Here is a 10,814-nt window from a genome sequence, read left to right on the forward strand (position 1 = left end):
GTCAAACTCCTATTGAAGAGCAGACTTGACTTGTTGAATTGCATTAGCATTGTTGCCAGTGATGATAATGTCATCAACATAGAGGAGTAAGTAAACATGAGAGGAGCTCGAGCTCTTGACAAATAGAGAAGGATCAGCAATACAGGACTTGAATCCTAGCTGAGGTAGGAAAGATGTAAACCTCTCATTCCAGACTCTTAGTGCTTGCTTTAAGCCATATAGATATTTTTGTAGCTTACATACATAATTTGGATGCTCTGAGTCCTCAAAACCAGGCAGTTGAGACATATAAACTTCTTCCCTTAATACTTCATGTAGGAAGGCATTCTTAACATCGAGTTGGTGAAGTTTCCAACCAAATTGGGCAGCTAATGCCAAAACTAATCTAACAGTGGTATGCCTGACAACAAGACTGAAGGTTTCAGCATCATCAATACCTTCTTCTTGGCTAAATCCCCTTGCAACCAATTTGGCTTTTTGTCTTGCAATAAAATCATAAGAGTTTCTCTTAACTTTAAAAATCCATTTGCAACTTACTAGATTTTCGTCACGGTGAGGTGGAACCAAAGTCGAGGTTCCCTGTTTGGTAAAAGAATTGAATTCCTCATGCATAGCTTCTTTCCAAACTAGAATCATCATGGCTTTCTTGTAGGACTGAGGCTTAACAGTTTCAGGAGAAGAGGTAATGGAGGTAACAAAAGCCTTCTTTTTGTATATGCCATTCTTGCAGATGAGTGTTGAGAACTAAAGTAGCTAGCTGTGGACTGAGGTTGGATGTTATGGACATTTGCAGCAGCAGATATAGGAATGTAGACTTCTCCAGGAAATAAACTAGGATCAGTGGATGAGCTTGGTGCATCATTTATAGTAACAAGAGCAGGGACAGTAGAGAGTGGGGAGGAAACTGTAACATCTGCATGAGCAGTCACATCTGCAATACTTGTCGAGGTGTGAGGCATGGTGGTGTGTGGATGAATGAGGCTTGTAGGGAAGTCTAAGAAGAAATGGAGTTGGAGGACTTGGACTACGAGCAGAAGGAGTTGATGAGCTCGACTGTATGAATTGATGTGGAAAGGACTGTTCATAAAAAACAACATGTCTGGATAATGAATTTGGAGTTGGAAAAATTAAAACAAATGAACCCTTTGTATCTAGGTGAATAACCTAGGAAAATGCACTTGACAGTTTTCACTTGAAGCTTATTGGTATTGTAGGGTTTCATAAGTGGGAAGCAGGCACATCCAAAAACTCTTAATGATTCAAGTGATGGAGATTTAGAATGAAGTAACTCGAATGGTGAGGACATAGACAATGTTGGAGAAGGCATTCTATTAATGAGGAACACTGCTATGACACAAGCATGGAACCAAAATTTGGGAGGTAGAAATGCTTGATGAAGAAGTGTAAGAGCTGTTTCAACAATAATATGTCGATTTTTCCTTTCTGCAAGGCCATTTTGTTGGGGCATGATTTTTTATGAATAATACCATTTTTGATGAGAAATGTTTGAAGTCTATGGCTTATATACTCACCACCACCATCAGCTTGTAAAATTTTAATAGAAGTAGAATATTGATTAGAAATGAAGGAGTGAAAGGCAATGGACAAGGAACAAACTTCTGATTTATTATGTAATGGAAAAATCCAACAGAATCTGGTAAAATCATATATGAGAGTGAGATAGTATTTGTAACCTTCTATGAAAACATAAGGAGATGGCCCCCATATATCAGAGTGGACTGTATGAAATGGAATAGATGATCTAGTACTAGACTTTGGAAAAGGCAATTTTGTGAATTTGCCAGCTAAACATGACTCACAAATACTACTAGAGAAATCAGAAGATGAACTGACATTAGACTTTGCTAGCATTGGGGAAGTAATATCATTGGATGGATGATCAAGTCTCTTATGCCAAAGTGCGTGAGATACTTTGGAACCAAGAAAGGCTGTGTGTGAGGTTGAAGATGGTGCGAACAAGCACTACTAGGATAAAGGTCATAGACATCAGTTCACAACTGATGTTAAAAAAAAAAAAATCCGATGTCTTAGTGGGCGATGTTAAAGATCGCCAAAACTAAGACATCGGTTTAAGGTCCAGAACCGATGTAAAAACATTAATGTGATCACCATTTTGGTGTGTTTAGCTATTGCCAAACCTTCATATTTTGGCATTAGATGCTTAATGAAATATAGGTCTAACAATACAATTATCCATTTTAACATCATTTCTGATTTAGAAACGATGTCTGATAATATTTTAGACATCGGTTCTCATAAATTTTTTCTTGTGGTTCATAAGCTTTTCGTGTGTTTGGTACATAATATTTCACTAGACATTCAATCTATATTCTATAGTATAGTTTGAACTGATGTCCATATTTATGTTAGACATCGGTTTTGTTTATATATCGATGTCCATAGTTATTCTAGACATCGGTTTTTCTTTATATATCGATGTCCATACTTATTTTACACATCGGTTTTGTTTATATATCGATGTCCATTGTTATACCAGACATCGGTTTTTGTTTATATATCGATGTCCATAGTAATCTAGACATCGGTTTTGTTTATATATCGATGTCCATAGTAATGCTAGACATCGGTTTTTGTTTATATGTTGATGTCTATATTTATACTAGACATCATTTTTGTTTATATATCGATGTTCATAGTAATGCTAGACATCGGTTTTTGTTTGGTAACTGATGTATTTTCTCATTCTTGACATCGGTTTTGGTTTCCAAACTGATGTATTTTCTCTTTTCTGACATCAGTTTTTGTTTTCAAACTGATGTAATTTGTGTTTTCTGACATCAGTTCTTCATAAGTAACTGATGTTTTTTTCATATCCCTTTCCTGCTGTATTTGGTACTAGAAAGTTGATCCACAAATAACATGAAATTCAAATGTACTTTAAATATTAGGGAATGTATTAATTTCTATTAAGGCCAAGCAAAACAATGATAAAATTGACACATCATATACATTAAAACTAATGAGCCATGAAACTTAACCCTCCATATACATTAATATGAAGGCTTGAGAAGAACAGCAACATTATTCTTCAGATACTTCAGCACAGCGTTCCTCTTCTTCTTAATCGCCCCTAGCCTCACCTTTATGCTCTTTAATTATATCAGATTTGTTGCATCAAAAAGACCCAAAATCAGAATCCAAAACAAAACTTAAAAGAAACAGGAAACCATACTCTACATAAACTTAGGCAGAAAGACAAACTGGGTTTAAATTTATCATTAAAAGCATACCTGCAGTAAGAATTTTCAGTTTGGCATCCAACCCCGTCATCCCAGAAAATATTCATCCATGTTTCAGTTCAAAGAACTCGGGATACTAACCATGAAACAACTGTATAACAGCTGCATGAACTTGTATATGTTGCTCTTCATAAAAAAAATGCTAATTTTGTATTTCAACTTTCTAGATCAATTACTACAATCCACACATAATATTTAAAGACATACAAAACAGTACAACAGATCATCAGGAATTTGGTACTCTTCGTGGGACAGTAACAAGGAAATGACAAGGATCAAAGATTACCAACCCAGTCATGGCAAGCAACAAGAAAATGATCTATCCCATGTGTGCGATTCCAGAAAGGATACTTCCCAACAATCATGTTCACATAGTCTCTGAGGAATATTGCCAGTGGTTTAATTTGATGTGAACCAGGTACATAAAGCTTCAACTCCAATTGGCGCATGCTGTAAGGAAGATAAAATAAGTGAGCCTTTTCTGGGTCTCTTGTGACGAATTGCCTGTTTCCCTCCATCAACCTCATGAACCATCCTTCAGAAGCATAAATTCCGTTGAGATGAGGTACAGTACTATCCAAGCCAAGCTAAATGGAATTGTTTTTTATTTTTAAAGTCTGAATCGTTATAACATTATTATAACATATACGTCAAAGGGGAAAAGATCAATGCAAGTACTATAAATTCCTCTCAGTCTCAAACACTTGAACAAAAACTAGTAAAATTGTTTACCTATCACTAACTTTGGAAACTATTAACAAGTGGAGAGCTGCTGATCTTCAATGTCTTCCTTTCATTGTGTGTGGTTCTCAGATTTCAGCCTCTCTTAAGTTCTGGTCTCAAATAGTTTATCCATCTCAACCTGCAACTCTTTCCACACCTCTCCAACCCTGCAGCCAGCCAGTACACAATAGTCAGATCAATAACATGTGTAAGTAAACACATGCAAACCCTTAAAGAGATCGATAGGACTCTATGGTACACCAATAAGTAGACAAATATCCTGCCAATAATTTTCCTGCCAAAAATCCCCAGTAAATATCCACAGTAATACATATCAACATATCAAGGAGGCACAAAAAATCGCATTTAACATGTCAACAAAAATTAAAACATTCTGAAGCCTATGCTTGTCTATGTTAAATACATTTTCCTTGAGGTAAAACATAAATGTAGTAGCCATAAATATATTGATGTGCATAGAAGTAATATGTTTGGCTAATGCATCATAGCTGGGACTTCCTAAAATTAAATGCACTGCTATCCTACATATAGTTGAGATTTGAGAAGCAGCACTAACCAGTAAAGTACTCAGATAAGCTCATGACTTACAGTACAGCCCCAATAACACGCTTAAAAAAATAAGAATAAAAATAGAATGAAGTTGCACTGAGCTTATAAAAAACACTAGAGTTAAGTAACAAACAATTTATAAATATATGTAAGAGACAGATGTAACTACCTTGATTCCAAATTACATTGCATGAGAGAACCCTTATCACAGCATTGGTCTTCATGATATGCTAAGATCATCCTAAACAGAAATATTAAAAGTAAATGATTGAGAAAAGTTAAATTTGCAGGACTGCCTAAGTACTGTCGGGCTCAATTCTCATATCTCACATTCCACGTTCCCACATTGTCCAAAGGTAAGTAAATTGCAGTCCATGAATTTAGATAGACCTGTGAAATGTCAAATTGAGGTTAGAAAAGTCACAGTAAAATGAACCATAAACACATGGTTATTAAGACAACTACTACTGAAGTTTGCCAAAAAAAATTTGTCATGTTAAGAATAGTTGAGTTTATTTAAACAATGCAATGTGAAATAGTGTCCTGCAAATTGTATCTTAATCTGCTTGCTCATATCCAATCTCCACTATCCATACAGTCCATATCAAAACCATATTGTTTAAGAAACTTAACAAACAGCGAAAATAGTTAATCTGAACTTTTGAAATAGAAAAGTTGATTCACCCATGAACATTTAAAACTATAACCATCAATGTGCCATGACTGCAAAGTATCCTCTGGATTCTCAAACACAAAATCCCCCATACATATATAAACACCTTAATTCAAATCATTTCTAGTTGCTTAGCTGAATTAGAAACAACAAAGCTGACAATATCAAAATTTATGTTTTCAAAGGCCGAGTGCCAAGCTTGTGTTTGACTAATCAATCAAAAACCAAAACCACTCTCTTTCTCATTTTCTCTAATTTGCTTGATTTCTGAGTAAAGAACGAAAATTACTGTTTAATTAAATGATTTTCTCTTTATAACTGCAATTGTAATGCCATCCAATAAGATGCCCTGCATTAAACAGGTTATTCAATTTTCAATCATTATGAAATCAAGGCCTATAATCAGAGATGGTAAATGAAAACTACAGTACCTTGTCGACACAACCAAAATTGCCTTCCCCAATGTTGTTTACAGGATCAAAGTTATTAGTGGGAGCTTTGATTTGCCTCAAGGTGAAAAAAGCCAGTCCACAGATCCAATCCTCTCAGAGCTGTCCAAAGAACCAAGTTAGGATATTAGTAGTTTCTTGAAAATTGATAAATTTTCTTTCGACATACTATCTGATTTCAACATTTTCGACAACCAAAACAACAATAAAAGGAAAAGAAAGTGGTACAAAGATCAGTAAGATCCTGCCCCGTACATTTGCAGAGAAACTAAACTTTGATTGAGTAAGATGGAGCTTTCATATTCAAGCATCCCCATAAACTTTTTCATACAATGAATTAAAAACGGAAGGGCCAACCAGTAAGATCCCTTAGTCATGAGTATGCAAGATAAACCACTACCTGAAGACCAGTTCCAAGGCGTCCGGCGAGAGCCAATACTCCCAATAGTAGCGTCGTCTTGCCGGAGCTCGGTGGACCCAATAACAACGTCAATCTGAAACACAGCACCAAATATCTTATTAAAGTTCACTGGACTGAAAATCCAGTAACTCAGTACTAGTCGAAGCTTAGATAAGTACCTTGAAGGTCTTATAATCCCACCAATGTTGTCTAAAATCGTTAATTTGCTTCTCTTGCTCCTTAATAGCCGTGATTGCCTCAGAAGTGCCTAAAATCACATTCAGAAAAATACAAAAGTCTAATCTTATTTCCAACCGTTATATGGGTAACGAAAATTGAATCAGAATTAAAGAGAGCACAAGCATGAATCAAATTTACGAAATCAAAAACCCAGAAAACTATAGATTCAAGCAAATTACCGTCGATGAGAGCGATGGCCGTCGCCGCCTCGACGGTCGAAGAGAGGGGCTGAGAAGGGGAGGCCCGTGGAAAGAGAAAGGACAGACGGCCACTGCAGCTCCGGCTTCGGCTTCTCGATCTCAGCAATTGGGAGATTCGCTGGATTTCAGACGAGAGATGAGAGAGAAGGAGGCGGCCAAGGAGGAGGAAATCAAACCATCGGAGCCAGAGAAGGCGAAAGAGGTCGTCGGTTACTGGACGGGGGAAAGAGGACGATCGCGGTGTAGTGAAAGAGGACGATCGGTCGCGGTGTGGGTGAAAGAGGATGATCGGTTGCGGTGTTTCTGTATCGCGGCCGGTGTGGGGAAAAATAGAGGAAAACCTAGCTAGTCAATCAGTCGTGGAAAGACTTAAGTGTTGGGAGGGAGTTAAAAATTTGGTCCCGCTTCCTTAATTTTTGACTTAGTACATTTCCGCGTTTTTTTTAAATTTTGTTTGAAAAGTATAGACATCAGTTCAGCATAAGAACCGATGTTAATTATTTTATAGAAATCAGATTTTTTAGAACCGATGTTATAAACACAATTTACATCAGTTGAAATCCTAACTGATTTTAAAGACATGATGTCTATTAGCATTATTCTAGTAGTGAAGTTTCTGGAAATGGAGACTGGGATGGGATGGCCATGCTCACTGAGACCTTGGAATAGCACCCTGCCTGTCACCTTGTCTTGTATAAAGAAGCAAAATTCATCAAATATCATTCTGTAATTGTTATCTTTACATAACTGATAAACAGATAAGAATTGTGTTGCAAGCTTTGGAACATGCAAAATTTTCTTCAATGCAAGAACAGCATGCTTACTAAGAAAGATAGAACCATTGCCAATATGCTTGATTGTCAAACCTGCACCATTTCCTATCTGGACATGATCACCAGTTACATAAGTTGTGACATTATTGAGAGCTTGAATATCATATGTCATGTGTGAGGAAGCTCCTGAATCAGTGATCCAAACTTTATGAGTTGGTGTGGCAAGAGTGTGTTGGAGGGAGGTTGTCATGGCTGTGTGTTGCCCCTGAAGACTGACAAACTGTTGTCTTTGATTACATTCAGCAGCAGAGTGTCCAAGATTGCCATAGAGTTGACACTCAATGACTGAGGGAGATTCCATATTGCCTTGAATTTTGCTAAGATGCCAGCAAGTTTGAGCAGAGTGGATTGGCTTATCCCATATTTGACAAATAATTATTGGTTTGAAGCCACCATTGTGTCCATTGTAGCCATTGGAACTCTGAAATCCATTTGTTGGTTTGTTGGCAAAGTTTCTTGAGCCATTGTTTCCTTTGTAAGCATTATTCCAACCACTAGGATTGTTTCCGCCATTATAGTTTCTGAAACCTCCATAGTTGCCACCATTGTTGTTTCAAAAACCTCCATTATTTCCCCCATTATTGTTTCTAAAACCTCCATAGTTGCCACCATTGTTGTTCCTAAATCCATTATGGAAGGCAGCAAGGCCGTTATAGCCATGATAGGTAGGTGTAGGCAAGATGCCCTTAGCATCCTGAGACTCAGATGAACAAGAAGAATTCTTGGCTACCATGGCAGTCATAGATTGTCAGGACCCACCCCGGAATTACCCTCCTAACTCCTAGGTGGACCTGCGGGACCCACTTTTCAAGAAAATTCGACAGAACCTCCCCTAAAAATGGGCAACCCTAAACCTGCTGAAAACACTCCTCAAATACTCTAAATGCTATGCTTGAAGCCACCCTGCTTCTTAGCAACATTCCATAATTTTCCAAGTATAAACATCAAACTCCACAATCTTAACATCTTAAACAAATACAACCCAGCAACTCAATCGTTCAACAATCTCCCAAAATAAACCACTCTTACACACATAATTATACAAAAGTATAAATCCACTCTCAACAAGTATTCAGAGCAATCTAAGGAATAGACTCGGAATATAATACAATAAGTAGGTTAATCAATAACCTACTGAGAATGGATGACAAAGGTGGTACTAGTCTCCGCTCCTATGCCGGTCCGCAACACTGTGATCTGGGCAATTTAAACCAAAGGGCCCAGGGGGAAAGTACATAAAAACGTTAGAGTGAGTGGACAAAATAAATAAGTATAAATGAAGATAAATTTATACTTTCCCACAAGTTTACAATATAAAGTCTCGATGCATGCAACGTTTATAAAACGTATTTCTTTAAACCCAAAACTCGTACAAACCATTCCAGCCCCGCTGGATAAAATAAATCGGACTAGCCCCGCTAGTCAAATCATATTAAAATATGGGGAAGAACTTTCACCATACGAAAGAAGGGAGCCTTATTGGCTCGGGTCGGAGTGTCCCACACTCTTGAGCATCCCATGCTCTCCTCTACTCACGTACGAACACATAGTAAGTAGGGAGGAGTAATAATAGGCTAGCCAGTAATATAATATATAAATAACGACCCTAGGTATGGCGGTTTAAAAACCGTTAAATCCTTAAAGCTTCCCCAAGTCCCACGTATAAAGAACATACGAGTACGATTCCCAACCGTACTTGGAATTACGTAAAAACCGTATAAATTAACGAGGCATTCCCAATGCCAAAATCGTAATCAATAAATAATCATAGAGATTTATTTTAACCAAACTCAATTTATAAGTAAAGTCTCAAATAAATTCGAATCCGAGCATAAATACTTTATATCCAAAACTCACAACCGTTACAAATCATAAATACTTCATGAGAAACAATATTTAAAAGTAATTCCATGAGATAATTCGCAATTAACTTTATATGCTCGGAAAAAAATACGTTAATAAAATAAATCAAGCTTTAATAAGTAAATGCATGCATCACTTGTTTGAAAACAAAAGTCCACTCACAAAGTACGGCTAAGCTTGCCGTCGATTCAAACCCTCCTCGAGAAAATCCTCCTCACGTCCTGTACAATATAACGTTCGTAACTTTAATTTCGGGTTGGAAAACCAAATTGGATTAATTAAAATCAACCCTAATATCAACTTTCATTGCCCAATTTCTCCCAATCTTCTTCAATAATATTATCTCCTTAATATATAGGCTCAAAGCCAAACCGAGGAAATCCGATGGATGGATTCCTCATAATTCGTTTAATAATTTCACCAATTTTCTTGATCAACCATCAAAATTTATATTCAAATCACTTCCAAATCGATTTCCAAGCTTCGATTAATTAACTAGATGTAAAATGGATCGAATACATGTTCAACAGTCACAATTTCCGGCCAAAACCCTGTTTCACGCGCCACCTACAGTGGCGGTGCGTGGGTTTCACGCGCCGGTGGCCAACCTCCACCTCCGGCCACCAAATTTCAGATACAACACCTACTCAACACACTGATTCAACTTCATAACTACAACAATTCCAAATAACAACTAGAAACAGTCGAAATCAATCCAAGAACACAAACCCAGAAAATTCAAGAACCCTAATTCGATCCGGCCTCTACACTTCAAATCGTGTTACAAGGCCATAAGGGAAATGATCAGTGGCAAAAACCAAACCTTCGATGAAGAGATGGGGACCGGAGGTGGCTGGAATCGCCGGGAATCGGCAAAAGTCCCAAACTGCAGCCGGAGGAGGTTTTGCTTCGATCCGTGGTTTTCCGGCCAAATCGTGGAAAACCAAGGCTGCTGGGGTGCTCAGAGGGAGGAGGCGATCCTGGAATGACCGGTGGCACGCCTTGGGGTGGCCGGAATCGCCGGCAATCGGAGGAGGAAGGGAATGGGGCGAACCGGAGGAAGAGAGAGCTCGGGGGGGAGGAGAGAGAAAAGGGGAAGGGTGGGTTTCCGGAAATGGAAACCTACCCTAGGTAACTTTCTGTTTTAATCAAAAATTACCGTGAACTTTCGGCCATAACTTTCGCATACGAAGTCCGATTTTTACGAACCACATAACCACGCGCTCGGTTTAACGTCCCCTACAACTTTCGTGAAGAACATTTCCTCAAATTTTGACCCGAACAAAAAGTCAACTTTTAGGGCCACTAAAACATCCAAAAAGGTTCAAAATTGAAAATATTTAACAATTCACCGTCTAATACGAAAGTAAATTGCAAATTCTTGGTTCGGGACGTAACATAGATGGTCAAGCAAGGGTCTTGGACTCATTTTCTAACTCAGATTCAGCAGCAAGAAGCAAGGATCGAAGCTCAGACATAGAGATTGGGCATGCTTAACTTTAATCATCATTCTAACTGTACTAAACTCTTATGGTAAACCCTTAAGTATGAGTATCATAATATCTTCATCTGTAATCTTAAC

Source organism: Rosa chinensis, chromosome 3 (genome assembly GCF_002994745.2).
Source record: "Rosa chinensis cultivar Old Blush chromosome 3, RchiOBHm-V2, whole genome shotgun sequence".
Taxonomy (NCBI): Eukaryota; Viridiplantae; Streptophyta; class Magnoliopsida; order Rosales; family Rosaceae; genus Rosa; species Rosa chinensis.